This window comes from Crocuta crocuta, unplaced genomic scaffold (genome assembly GCF_008692635.1).
Source record: "Crocuta crocuta isolate KB4526 unplaced genomic scaffold, BGI_CrCroc_1.0 scaffold131, whole genome shotgun sequence".
Taxonomy (NCBI): domain Eukaryota; kingdom Metazoa; phylum Chordata; class Mammalia; order Carnivora; family Hyaenidae; genus Crocuta; species Crocuta crocuta.
Genome location: NW_027528977.1, coordinates 7,975,994 through 7,988,750, shown reverse-complemented (window position 1 = coordinate 7,988,750; position 12,757 = coordinate 7,975,994).

The window sequence follows — 12,757 nt, the reverse complement described above, 5'->3', positions numbered from 1 at the left end:
CAAAAAAAAAAAAATCAATTATATTCTTATGCACTATCTGCAAGCAATTGGAAAACCAAACTTTTCAGCAGAAAGTTATTTTTAGGAATAAACTGAACAAGAAAGTCTAACATTTATACACTGAAAACTAGAAAATGTCACTGAGAGAAATTAAAAGACGACCTAAATGAATGGAAAGATGTACCACGTTCATGCATCAGAAGACTCAATTTGCAATTCTAACCAAATTAATGTATAGATTTAATGTAGTCAAGTCAAAATTCCAGCAGTTTAATTTTGTAGAGATAGACAAACTGGTTTTAAAATTCATGTGGAAATGCAAAGGACCAGAATAACGAATGCAAATTTTTTGTTAAGGTAAATTTGGTGGGGCACCTGAGTGGTTCAGTTGGTTGAGCATCTGATCTTAGCTCAGGTCATGGTCTCATGGTTGGTTCATGAGCTCATACTCCGTATCAAGCTTCCTGCTGTCAGTGCAGAGCCTGCTTGGGATCCTCTGTTCCATTCTCTCTGCCCCTCCTCTTCTCTCTCTCTCTCTCTCTCTCAAAAATAAACATAAAAAAATTTAAAAACAAAGGTAAAATTGGAAGACTTATGCAACCAGATTTAAGGACTCATTCTAAAGTCACAGTAATAAAGACATTTTTATATTGGTCAAAGTACTAACAATAGAGATCAATAGAAAGGGTCCAGAATAGACCTACACATATATTGTCATTGATATTTGACAAAGAAACCAAGGCAATTTGATTAAGAAACAAATGTCCATTCAAGAAATTGTGCCTGTTAACATTAGGGTGGCGGGGGTGGGGGTGGTGAAAGGAATGAACATTGATCTTTATTTTATTCTACACACAAAAATTAAATCAAAATATATCATAGACCAATATGTAAAACCTCACACTATAAAACTTCTAAAAGAAAATCTTTGTGACTTTGGAGGAGGTGAAGTTTTCTTAGCTTGAATCCAAAAATTATAAACCATAAATGAAAAAATATATAGGACTTCAGCAAGATAAAATATTTTTGATCTTCATAAATTGAAAAGCAAAAACTGAGAGAAAATGTTTGCCACAGATACATCAGACAAGGGACTTGCTCTATGTATCTAAAAAATATTAATCCCCAAGATAAGAAAACAAACAACCTGGGAAGAAAATGGATCAAAAGATATGATCACAAAAGAAGATACAGAAATGGCAAATAAACATATGAAAAGATGCTGAACATTATTAGTCATCAGTGAAATGCAAATGCAATGGGATACCACTACACATCCTTTAGAATGGGTAAACTATTTAAAAATCTGATCATACCAAGTGTTGACAAAGATGTGGAGCAACTGGAGCTTTCCAATACTCCAGGGCAATTCTTTTTTCCTCCAAATTTTAATTTAAATGCTAGTTAACATATAGTGTAATACTGACTTCAGAAACTGAATTTAGTGATTCATCACTTACACATAACACCCAGTTCTCATCACAACAAGTATCCTCAATACCCATCACCCATTTCACCTATCCCATATCCACCTCCCTCCATCACTCCTCAGTTTGTTAAAGAGTTAAACTTCTATCTGCCCTATGACCCAGCACTACTAATCCTTGGTACTTAACCAGGAAAAACAAAACATATGTCTACACAAAAGCTTATACACAGATATGATATTCATAACAGCTCAATTTGTAATTGCCCCAAACCAGAAGCAACCTTAATGTCTACCAACAGGTAAAATCTAATTGTGCTTTATTTATATAATGGAATACCTATTACTCAGCAACAAAAAGGAAAGAACTGTTGATGTATCTAACAATATGGATGAATTTCAAAATCATGCTGAGTGAAAGAAGGCAGGGAGAAAAGAGTATGTACCCTAGGATTCCATTTAAACAGAATTCTAAACAATACAAAATAATCCATAGCGACAGAAGGAGATCTGTGGTTGTCTGTGGATTCTGTGGTTGTCTGTGGATAGGGGTGGGAGAGAAGCCTTACAAAGGGTCACGGGTTAACTTTTAGGGATGATGGAGATGATTATTATCCTGATTCTGGTGATGATTTACAAGTACATACATATGCTAAGATTGTTCAAATTGTAAACTTGAAATATGCACGCTTTAATGTACTTCAATTATACCAGGATGACTTGAAACAATTTTAAAACTGAAAAAGTTTAGTTTGACAATTTTCCACCTTATCCAACCTCATGCATTTCAAAACTCATTTGTTAGGCTTTGTGAAAAATATGTTGGAATTTGTACACACCAAGACCTCTTTTGAGCAAAATTGATTTCACCTCCAACAGACATCTTAGCTAATTCTTTTATTTGGTTGTAGCCACCTGGCTGGTAAAATTAACGTAAACAACAACAAATTGGTTTGAACATTTGAGCCAAGTAATCTCATGCTGTATATTTTCCCCAACTTGAAAACTATATAAAGTCATCTTGGGAAGATTTTTAACTTCTTAAGGAAATTGAAATTTCAAATTACAAAATAAAATAAGAATTTACACAGCGCACCTGAGTTGCCTCAGGGAGTTTGTGGATCTTCCCTGCTCCATCTCATTGGGGAACAATTAGCATGAAGATTTTAGGTGGAGAAGTTATGACCAGTTATGTAGTTGGTAAGGCTATTGAAGTGTCACCTACAGTTTGGGGGTTGTTTCCTGCTGATACTGTAGAACAATGAGGCCTTCCTACTGTGAGTTCACCCAAAGTCTGAAAAGGGTCTCTATTAAAAAAATACCATGTGGCTCTTTGTTTTCCTACACCCACTTAGCTGAATTTTCCACTTATTGTGTATATTATGGAAAATTCCTGGCTTTTCTCTGCTTTACTCATCAAAATGTTATTTATAGAGTTAATTTAGAACTATCAGATGCCCAGAGAAGCTATTTTCAGCTCTATTTTGCAGAAGAGTCAAAAGTTTCATATAGTTAAGTGTAAATGGAATTAACTACTCAAAATGTAAGATTCTAATTTGAAACACAGATTCTCCAAGTTATGAATATGTTCCAAGGTTGGCACAATATATGATCACATCTCTAAGGATTGCCATTTATACTCCAACACATGTAGAGATGACTCAATGCCTTTTTAGGCTGGTAGCTAACAAACAAATTGCTTTAGGTTAGGACACTTTGAATGAGTTCAATTTTATTATGTGCTTACTAGTCATACTGGGTAGTTCATTCAATATACTACAGAACTTCCTGTCTTCTTCATATGGAAACTCCAGGGATATAGCCATGGAAACAGGAAGGCAGAATTTAGTGATATGGAGTAGCATTAGCTCCAAATATCTGGAGCACTACAATAATTGCATCCACCATTTATTAAGCCGTAACTTAGTGTTAGGTGCTATGCTAAGCATATTATTAATAACAATAGCTAGTATTTATAGATTGCGTATTTCTGTACCAGATGCTATGTTAGACACTATATGCATATTCTCTATTAATCCTTATAATTATAAACATGGATTATCTGGATTTACAGGGGAAGAAACTGGGACAAAAACCAAAGTAGGTTCCCAGTAACACGGTTAGTAAATAGCTAAAACTGGAGGAATTAACTCTAGTATATTAAGCCACTTGTTTTCTCCTTGACCATTTTTGGAGTGTGCCTTTTTATTCCTAAAAAATGAAACAACTCCCCTTCTGTCTTAGTATGTTCAGGCTGCTATAACCAACTACCACAGGCAGGGTGGCTTACACACAACAGGAATTTATTTCTCATGGTCCTGGGGGCTGGAAGTCTGAGATCAGGACGCCTGAGATCAGCATGGTAAGGTGAGAGCGCTCTTCGGGTTTGCAGACTTCTTGTTGCAGTGTAGCAGAAAGGCGCCAGGGATCTCTCCAAAGCCTATTGTATGAGACACTAATCCCATTTGTGATGGCTCCACCCTCATGACTTAAGCACCTCCCAAAGGACCCACCTTCTAATACCATTCACTTTAGAGGTTAGGATTTCAAAACATGAATTTTGTGGGGAGTCAAACATCCAGACCATCCCTTTTACACTCTGATAGCCTTTTTCTTTCAGGCTACAAGACTCTTGAAGTGCAAAGAATAGTACTTGAGCTCTAGCAAGTGCTATGAAAACAGATATGACCCAATTCTTTAAGCTTCAAGTAGAATTAGTCCAAATTTCATCACAAACTCGTCAGTTTTCTTCTGGGGATTCTGGGAGTGAAGATATATTATTTATCTAATATAGCATAACAAATTTCCTTAAATCTTGGTGGCTTAGAACAATAATTATTATTTCTTACAGCTTCTGAGTAGGATATAGCAGAGATGGCTTACCACTGCCACACCTTGTATGGGCTTTAAAGCTGGAAAACTTGGAGGCTGAGAACGGCAATCGTCAGAAGCTTGTTTACCTACATTTTTAGGAATTGAAGCTGGCTGGGTGCATAGCTGAGCCACTGGTTAGAATATATACACATGGCCTTTCTCTAATGCACGGGATTCCTCACATACAGAGTTGTGGTTCCAAGGGCAGGCATCCTGAGAGAAAGCAAGAGCCAGGCAGAAGCCACATTGTCTTCTTTGAACTAGCCTCAGAAGTCATGCAGCGTCACTCCCACCCTATTTATTGGTTGAGGCACTTAAGAGGATCCACCAGATTCAGGGTGAAGGATCATAGGCTCTATTCTTGATGGTGATGTGTCATGTCACATTGAATTAAAAAAAAAAAAATCCTAAGGGGGTGGGGGTATACACTGGCGTGGCCTTCTTTGAAAAGCAAAGTTTCCGATAGGAAGCCATAGTGAGGAGTTAAAAAGCTTTCCATCACTGGTGACCCTTAGCTCTTGCTTATACTTAGTCCCATTAATGAATTGTCTGCTTTATATGCTCTCTCTCTTATTCTCTACTACTTAGAAGACTTGAAATCTAGCCTCCTTCCATGATATACCCACACAAAGAAATACACCCCACCAGACACTCACAAATAAAAACACTCATAGTTCTTTCCATGTAGCCGACTTGACTGATGCTTGCAGCAATGGATGGGATTTTCACTGTAGCCAAACAGATCGCTCAAAATAGAACATTGGAAATGGCTAATTTGAAAAGCTCTATGGACACTTCCCTGTGTTCTAGGGCTTTTCTCTCTCCCTGTTTCCTTGTCTACCTGTTCCCTCTCAGGAGTAAAAATCTTAAATCCCTTCCATTTTCTTGTAAAAAGTAATTCACCTTGGCTGCACTGAATCTCCATACCCTGCACTCAGCATATAGACTCTCTTTGTCCGTGCAAAGACCCACTAATGTATTCTCCCAAACCACACAGGCAGTCGAAACCTCAGCCTCACCCTTTCTCCCTCCCCCACCTCCTTGTGTGAGAGGAAGGAACAGTGAAGAGATTCAGTCCTTCAGCTGTGTGAATTATTCCCTATTCCCACCCCTGTCTTCTCCATGGAAAAGGCAGAAGTTGCTACATTCAGTTGTGGTTTTAAATAACATTCCCCCCTCTGCATTGCACTAGCATGCATTGAATTGCAGCCAGCACTATCCACTTAAGTTTTCCATTTCTGATTTCCAAAACATTCAGGGAGAGCTTCAGCCTCAGACATTATAAATATCCCTAAGCACAGAGCTTCTGAGGCAAAAATCACCATACAATCTAGAAGCCTCCAAGTCTCCATTAAAATCTACATGAAATAGGTAAACCCCACTTTTGCCGTCTCTCCTATAGCCCAATTCCAAAGCCTATCCTTAAATCCTGTGAACTTTCAAAAATAGATGGACTCAGGAGAGAGGTCTTTATGGAAACATCTAAATATGATAAAGATGCCCTCTGCATCATCCCTAAATAGGCAGATTCTGGAAGAATATTGCTTCCCACATGGCAGCTATAATACAAATTGTAACTATTTTCACCACAGTCGGGTCCTCACTGCTCCCCCAATCCTCCCTTTAGCAAGTCTCCCTGGGCTCACTCCTCTCCACTCCCACGGCCCCACTAAGAGGGAGGGAACCCTGTGATCCCACACACCCGCCTGCAGCTGAATGGATTATGGTGCCCAGTGGCTCAGAGTAATCCAATCAGATGGTTTCCACAGGACAATGGGGCAGGACTAACAGACAATAGCTCAAGTAATCTGAGGAAAGCAGAGCAAACCTCTCAGCTGAGGCAGACGCACAAAGTAGATGCTAAAAGATTTGACATGGATGCCATCTATTGAGCTTCCAGAACTAGAGAAAGAAATCTGGTTTCCAAAAGCCATCTAGTTCCTGGTTCCAGGTCCTTGAGAGGCCTGATTATTTCTCTTGCCCCTGGGCTGGCTGAGAGATCCCAACAATGAAACAATAAACTGACCCTATTCAACGACTTTGCAACCAAGTGAACAGAGATTATTCTACATAGAATCTGAGAAAGAAAACACAAAGATAGTTCTCTTTTCATTAATTTACTTACCTAATGTTTTCTGGGCATATATGCTGGAAGCAGTGAAGGATTTTAAACCAAGGAATTTCTGTAGAGTGTAGTTGACATTCCTTCCTGATATTCTAGGACCATTAAAAAGATAAAACATATTTTAATACTGAAGGAGATGTTCCCATTGTGAACTTATCCTAGATAATCAAAGAGCTTTCTTAAGAAATACTCTATTGAAGTAGCTCTGAAGATACTTTGCATTTATTAACACTCTAACAGCGAACTTTATTTGAAAGGGCTCCATCACAGGGCTTTGCAAGATGCTAAAGAATATGCTGCTTGTCAACTTTTTTCCAGAAATGTCTATCTGCTCCTGAGAGTGTCACAGCAAAACAAACAGGGAAACAAATAAAAACAAACTTGTAAAGCATTTCTAAGAAATTAGTGCCCAATTTGAGAAATGGGGTCAAATGCATTAGCAAATTAAGAAATGTAATGGATTGTGGAAAAAGCCTGCATCACAATGAAATAAAAAAGGAGTTGGGCTCTGTGTAAAACTGCATGCGTAATTCTTGACATAAGGAAGTCCGAGCACTGACTGATGCTGAGCCACGTAGTACACAAACAGGATATGGCTCCAAGGAAAGGAAGTAGGCTCCACACTCAACAATTAAGCAAGCTACTTAAACTCATTGAGCCTGTTTCCTCATTTTTATACTACGAGGATAACAGCATCATTTACTGCAGTGGGATGTTGTGAGGGTTTAACAATACAGTGTACCTGAACCAGTTGACACATGCCTTGATGGGCTCAGTAAATCTACTACTTGTTATATGTTAGTTACTGTTATCTTCATTATTACAAATGTAGCTGGAAATTCTGGTGCCATTTTCCTCGTATATGAAGAGCCTGATGTGTCGGCTGGAGACTGAAACACAACTTCCTTCTCACCAAAACCACTCCCATTTCTGGTGTGTGTGTGTGTGTGTGTGTGTGTGTGTGTGTGTGTGTGTGTGTACACGTGTGTGTTAATTGGTCTCTAGTAAATCCTATGGTTTTTGCCATCAGGCTTCAGTTTCTTTGGCTTTCTTTGGCTTTACTTACCTTGACTCACCAGCAAAACAGGAAGTGATTTTGATATTTTGCTGTCTAACCTTTAAAATTACCAACAAAGCAGTCAAATTCTTGGACCTCCCCTACCCTATTTATCTCCGTCATCAACTATTTCATGTGAGTGATCACACAGGCCATCAGATGACATTTGGGCTACATGAGAAACAGAGACCCAAACTGCTAGTAGAATATTAGCCATACTTTAGTTATACTCCTGAAAAATTTCTTTTTTTCCTCCACATCTACAGTGTCTGGAACTTTGGCAATCTTAAATCATATACTTTGCCATCAAAAAATGTGTTTTTTCTTTCTTAGATTACTCAAAGTAATAGCAACAGCATTTTGGATTTAAAACGAGCTGAAAACATTTTTGCTGCAAAATGTTGCTAGCATGTATTTCTTGGTTAACATACAACCATACTGAAGCATCATTGTATTTATTCCTATGTATCCCAGTTGTCTTACACTCCACCTGCCCCATCTAGAAATGTGGGTGTTTACATGCACATAGCACACAATTCAAATTGTACAATTGGCCATAACAGTGAGAAGTGAGCTACCTGTTCCTGCCCCAGACAATCACTGTTAGTTTTTTTGTGATAAATATATATATTTTTTTAAAAAAACAACACAAATTGTAGCATACATAAACATTCTCAGCTAGGATTCCTTAAGAAAGTTAAGTTCTGGTACCTAAAGGTATCCCTGGCATGTAATAAATTAACATTTCTCCTAGGTATCAGGAACAGTATTATGTATCATACTTGGGAGATTTGAGAAAAAAGTTACACAGAATCATCTGGGTGTTGTGGTTCAGATGAGGAACTCCAGTTGAGATATCTTTCATTTAATAATCTGGTCTATAAATTATATACACAGGTACATATAAGTAAGCTGTCCTCCTATTACTTATCCTCATGTTTTTCCCTGTTCTTCCTCTTTTAGCTTTTTATTGAAGTGAAACATAAATCAGAAAGTGTACAAAGTGCATCAATCTTAAGTGTACAGCAGGAAGAATTTTATATATGTACACATTCATGTAACCACCATTCAGATCACCATATAGAACACTGCCATCTTTTAGGATGCTCCCCCATGCCACTAGACACAACCTCTACTCTAACTTCTATCATTACAATTAGTTTTGCCTGTTTTGAAACTTCATATACGTGAAACCATACGTGTATTTTCTTCTTTCCCTCAACATGTTGGAAAGATTTTCCATGTCGTATGTATCAATTTATTTTTATTGCTGAGTATTATAACATTATATGAACAGATCACTGTTTACTCATTCTCCTGTTGATGGACATCTGGATTATTTTTAGTTTGGGATTATTTTGACTAAAGCTACTACAGACAGACTTATGCATATCTTTTAGTGCATATAGGTATTCATTTATCTTGGGCATTTATTTAAGTGCAGACTGGGTTATGAGGTTGCCCTTTCATTATCTTTAGGCAGAATAGCCAAACAGTTTTCCAACATGGCTATTCCAAGTTTGTTCATTCTCTTTAACTGCTGCACAGTATTCAGTGAATTTTCTGTGATTTATTTAAACTATCCCACTAATAATAGAAATGTAAGTTGTTTCTAAACATTTGCTTTTATAAAATATGTCCCAAATATTATCCTTGTACATAGATTACTTTGCATGTATACATGTTTATCTTTAGGGAAAGGTGTAAGAAGATGCTGGATAAAGTGATATGTGCATTTTTAACTTTGGTAAATACGAATAGGGGTGCCTGGGTGGCTCAGTTCATTAATTGTACAACTTCGACTCAGGTCGTGATCTCAAGGTTCATGAGTTTGAGCCTGGCATTGGGCTCACTGCTGTCAGCACGAAGCTCACTTGGGATCCTCTGTCTCCCGCTCTCTGCTCTTACCCCACTTGTGTGCATGCATGTGTGCTTTCTCTCTCTCTCTCTCTCTCTCTCTCTCTCTCTCAAATAAATAAACATTTTAAAAAATCTGTAGTGGATATGAATAAATTGTCTCCACTTGATCTTAGCCAAAAGGTCCAGAAGTGATTTGTCTCCAAAGTGTTTCAACTAGTATGTGCACCTCCTGGCAATATTTGACACTGTTTCATCTTATACTCATGGCCACAGTAAATCAGCAAATGTTTGAACTTGTCTGTCCAACATGTATAAGTCATGTTTCTTTGTAGTTTTAATTTGAGAGTCTTTTATTGCAAATTGAGTATTTCTCAAAAGTTTGAAAGCATTTGTATTTCCTTTTCTGGAATTTCTCTCTCTCTCTTTTTTTTAATGTTTTTATTTATTTCTAGGAGAGAGAGAGAGACAGCGTGAGCAGGAGAGTGTCAGAGAGAGAGGGAGACACAGACTGAAACAGGCTCCAGGCTCTGAGCTGGCAGTCAGCACAGAGCCCGACGCGGGGCTCGAACCCATGAACCGCGAGATCATGACCTAAGCGAAAGTTGGACGCTTAACCGACTAAGCCACCCAGGCGCCCCTGGAATTTCTCTCTTAATATACCTCATCTATTATTTTATAGAGCTGTTGGTCCTTTCTTGATTTAGGGGAGCTATCTTTGGATAATAAAAAAAATTAGAACTTTCTCTGTGATATGAAAATATTTCCCCCAGATTGTTGCTTGTCTTCTATCTCTATTAATAATTGAGAGAATAATTTGGGATATTTTCTTTACACCAGGTTTCCAAAGCATATTTTACAAAGCCCTTGTCTACTTTTTCTCTCACCACCCACAAGATGTGTCTTGATCATTATTAGTCAATAATTTATGCTGTAAATTCACTCTCTGGATTATTAAAAATAATCTTGCCCTGGTGCACACTCTAGAGAACTAAAAGGAAGCCTGCATATAAAAAAGCAATTGACAGACACACAGAACATAAGTATGGTTGCTATCTTAGTTTTTTTTCAAGAAAGCAAAGGCAAGTTGCATTCTTAGTAATAGTCTGTGTTAAAGTCATTTGTTCAGCTTTGAAATATTTAAAATTTTTTAATGTTCATTAATTTTTGAGAGAAAGACAGAGTGTGGGTAGGGGAGGAGCAGAGAGACAGGGAGACAGAATCTGAAGCAGGCTCTAGGCTCTGAGCTGTCAGCACAGAGCCCAATGCAGGGCTCAAACCCTTGAATGGTAAGATCATGACTTGAGCCAAAGTCAGGTGCTTAACCAACTGAGCCCCCTAGGTGCCCCTGAAATGTTTTATGTGTGCTAATAAGATGGCTCACATGACCCTAGGACAGCCTACAAGTCACAGAGAGATTGGTAGACACTGCCCACTGCTTCCAAAGACTTGGTCAACTTAACGGATCCCATAAAATGCCATCAAAATGAGGATTGGTATAGAGAGAGACCTAAGGTAATATCATGGAGATGCTCAAAACTATTGCTCTCATTCTTCAGGAAGATTTCCCCTCATCCAATGAGCCCTTCCATTAAAATCATGGTATTATAAGCCTGACATTTACTCACTTTCTCCTCCATCAGATTCTTTGCAGCTGGGGACCATTTATTATTTGTATCACTTTTCCATTGGTGCCATAACAAACTATCACAAATTTGGCAGTTAAAAGGACACCTATTCTTTTATCTCAAAGTTCTGTGGGTTGGAAGTCCAGATCATCACAGCTCCACTGAATCCTCTGTTTGGAGTCTTGTAAGACAGACGCCAGGGTGTCAGTAGGCTGTGTTCCTTTCTGAAGGCTCTGAGGGTGAATCCGTCTCCACGCTTTCCAGGTTGTTGGCAGATTCACTTCTTTGAGTTCATAGGACTAAGGCCCTTGGTTCCATGTTGGCTGTCAGTCAGCTGGGAGTGTTTCTCAGCTTCTTGAGGCCACCTGCACTCCTGCCTTATTGCCCCTCCATCTTCAGGCCCACCACAGTGCATTGACTTGTCACATTTTGATTCTCTCAGAATGCTCCCTTCTGTGGCATCTCTTTTTGCTGCACCTGGAAGAGTTTCTCTGCTTTTACAGGCCCATGTGATTGGGTGGGCACAACTGAATAATCTAGGGTAATCTTCCTATTTTAGGGTCTATAACTTAAATTACATCTGCAGAGTTCCTTTTACCACGTAAGGTCATACATTTAGAGGTTGTGGGGATAGGATGTAGACATCTCTGGGGAGCCATTCATCTGCCCTGTGGTTTATTCTCTTCTTCTGTCCTCCCCCTCCCTCCCTCCCTCCCTCCCTCCACCACCATCTTCTCCTCCTCTTCCTCCTCCTTCTTCCTCTCTCCCTCCCTCTCTCTTTCTCTCTCTCTGTCTCTCTCTCTCATCCATAGCATCTAGCACAATTCTGGGCATGTAATGCAAGGAGAACTAACTGAATACTGGTTAGTTGAATAATGTTTTTAGAGCCTTTCATCTTGTGGCTTCAGTGTAAATTCCAGGAATATATATTGAATCAAGAATTTGTTTCCTAGAAGAACAGAGTGGAAAAACACAAGGGACTTTTGATCACTTTTTCCCTATGGCCTAGAGGTGAATGGCTTGCATGTGGTTCTATGTCTTTTGGTCTAAACTCATCCTTGGGATTGTTATGCCATGCAGGGCTCCGGGATGACACAGCCAAATTTGGACCTAGCAGGTTTTTAGAAAAACAGAAAAGACTATTAAGCACTCTGTAGAAGGCAACATATTTTTGAACAAAGAAATATCCTATTGTAATAGAGGAATAACTTCAGATCATTTCTAACCTTATCTTTGGTTCTGGGTCGTCTTGGTAAAGAACAAAGAGACATCTTGGCATGAGCATTTTGATCACAATCTGCGCTGAGGTAAATTCTTACTGATCTTTCTTGGACAACTGAAAAAGACAGATTCTCACCCTTTCCCAACAAATTTACTGAAGATACTATGTTAAATATTCCAGTGGAATAAATAGTCATTCTCAAACTTCTTGAGCAAAAGTCTTTTGACTAATACTTCAGCTCCCACTTCTTGATCTGAATGAAATAAAAATAATACATCATTACCATTTTTTATGCATTGGTTAAGGACTAGTGAGTAACCTCCAAATACCATTTGTTACATTTGTTATAGAGAACTAGATATTGACTACCATCTATATATGTTTATAATTCTGTCTACCTCCCTAGGCTGCACCTGCCTTGAGCAGAGAATTCGTCTTGAATATAAGAACATAGTACAGTGCTGGGCATATGGTAGCTCCGCAAATTGTTTTTTAAATAAATAAAGGCTTGGAGAACTGAATTAAAATTATATGCACTATAATTTGCCTGCTTTACTGTCTATTGTAA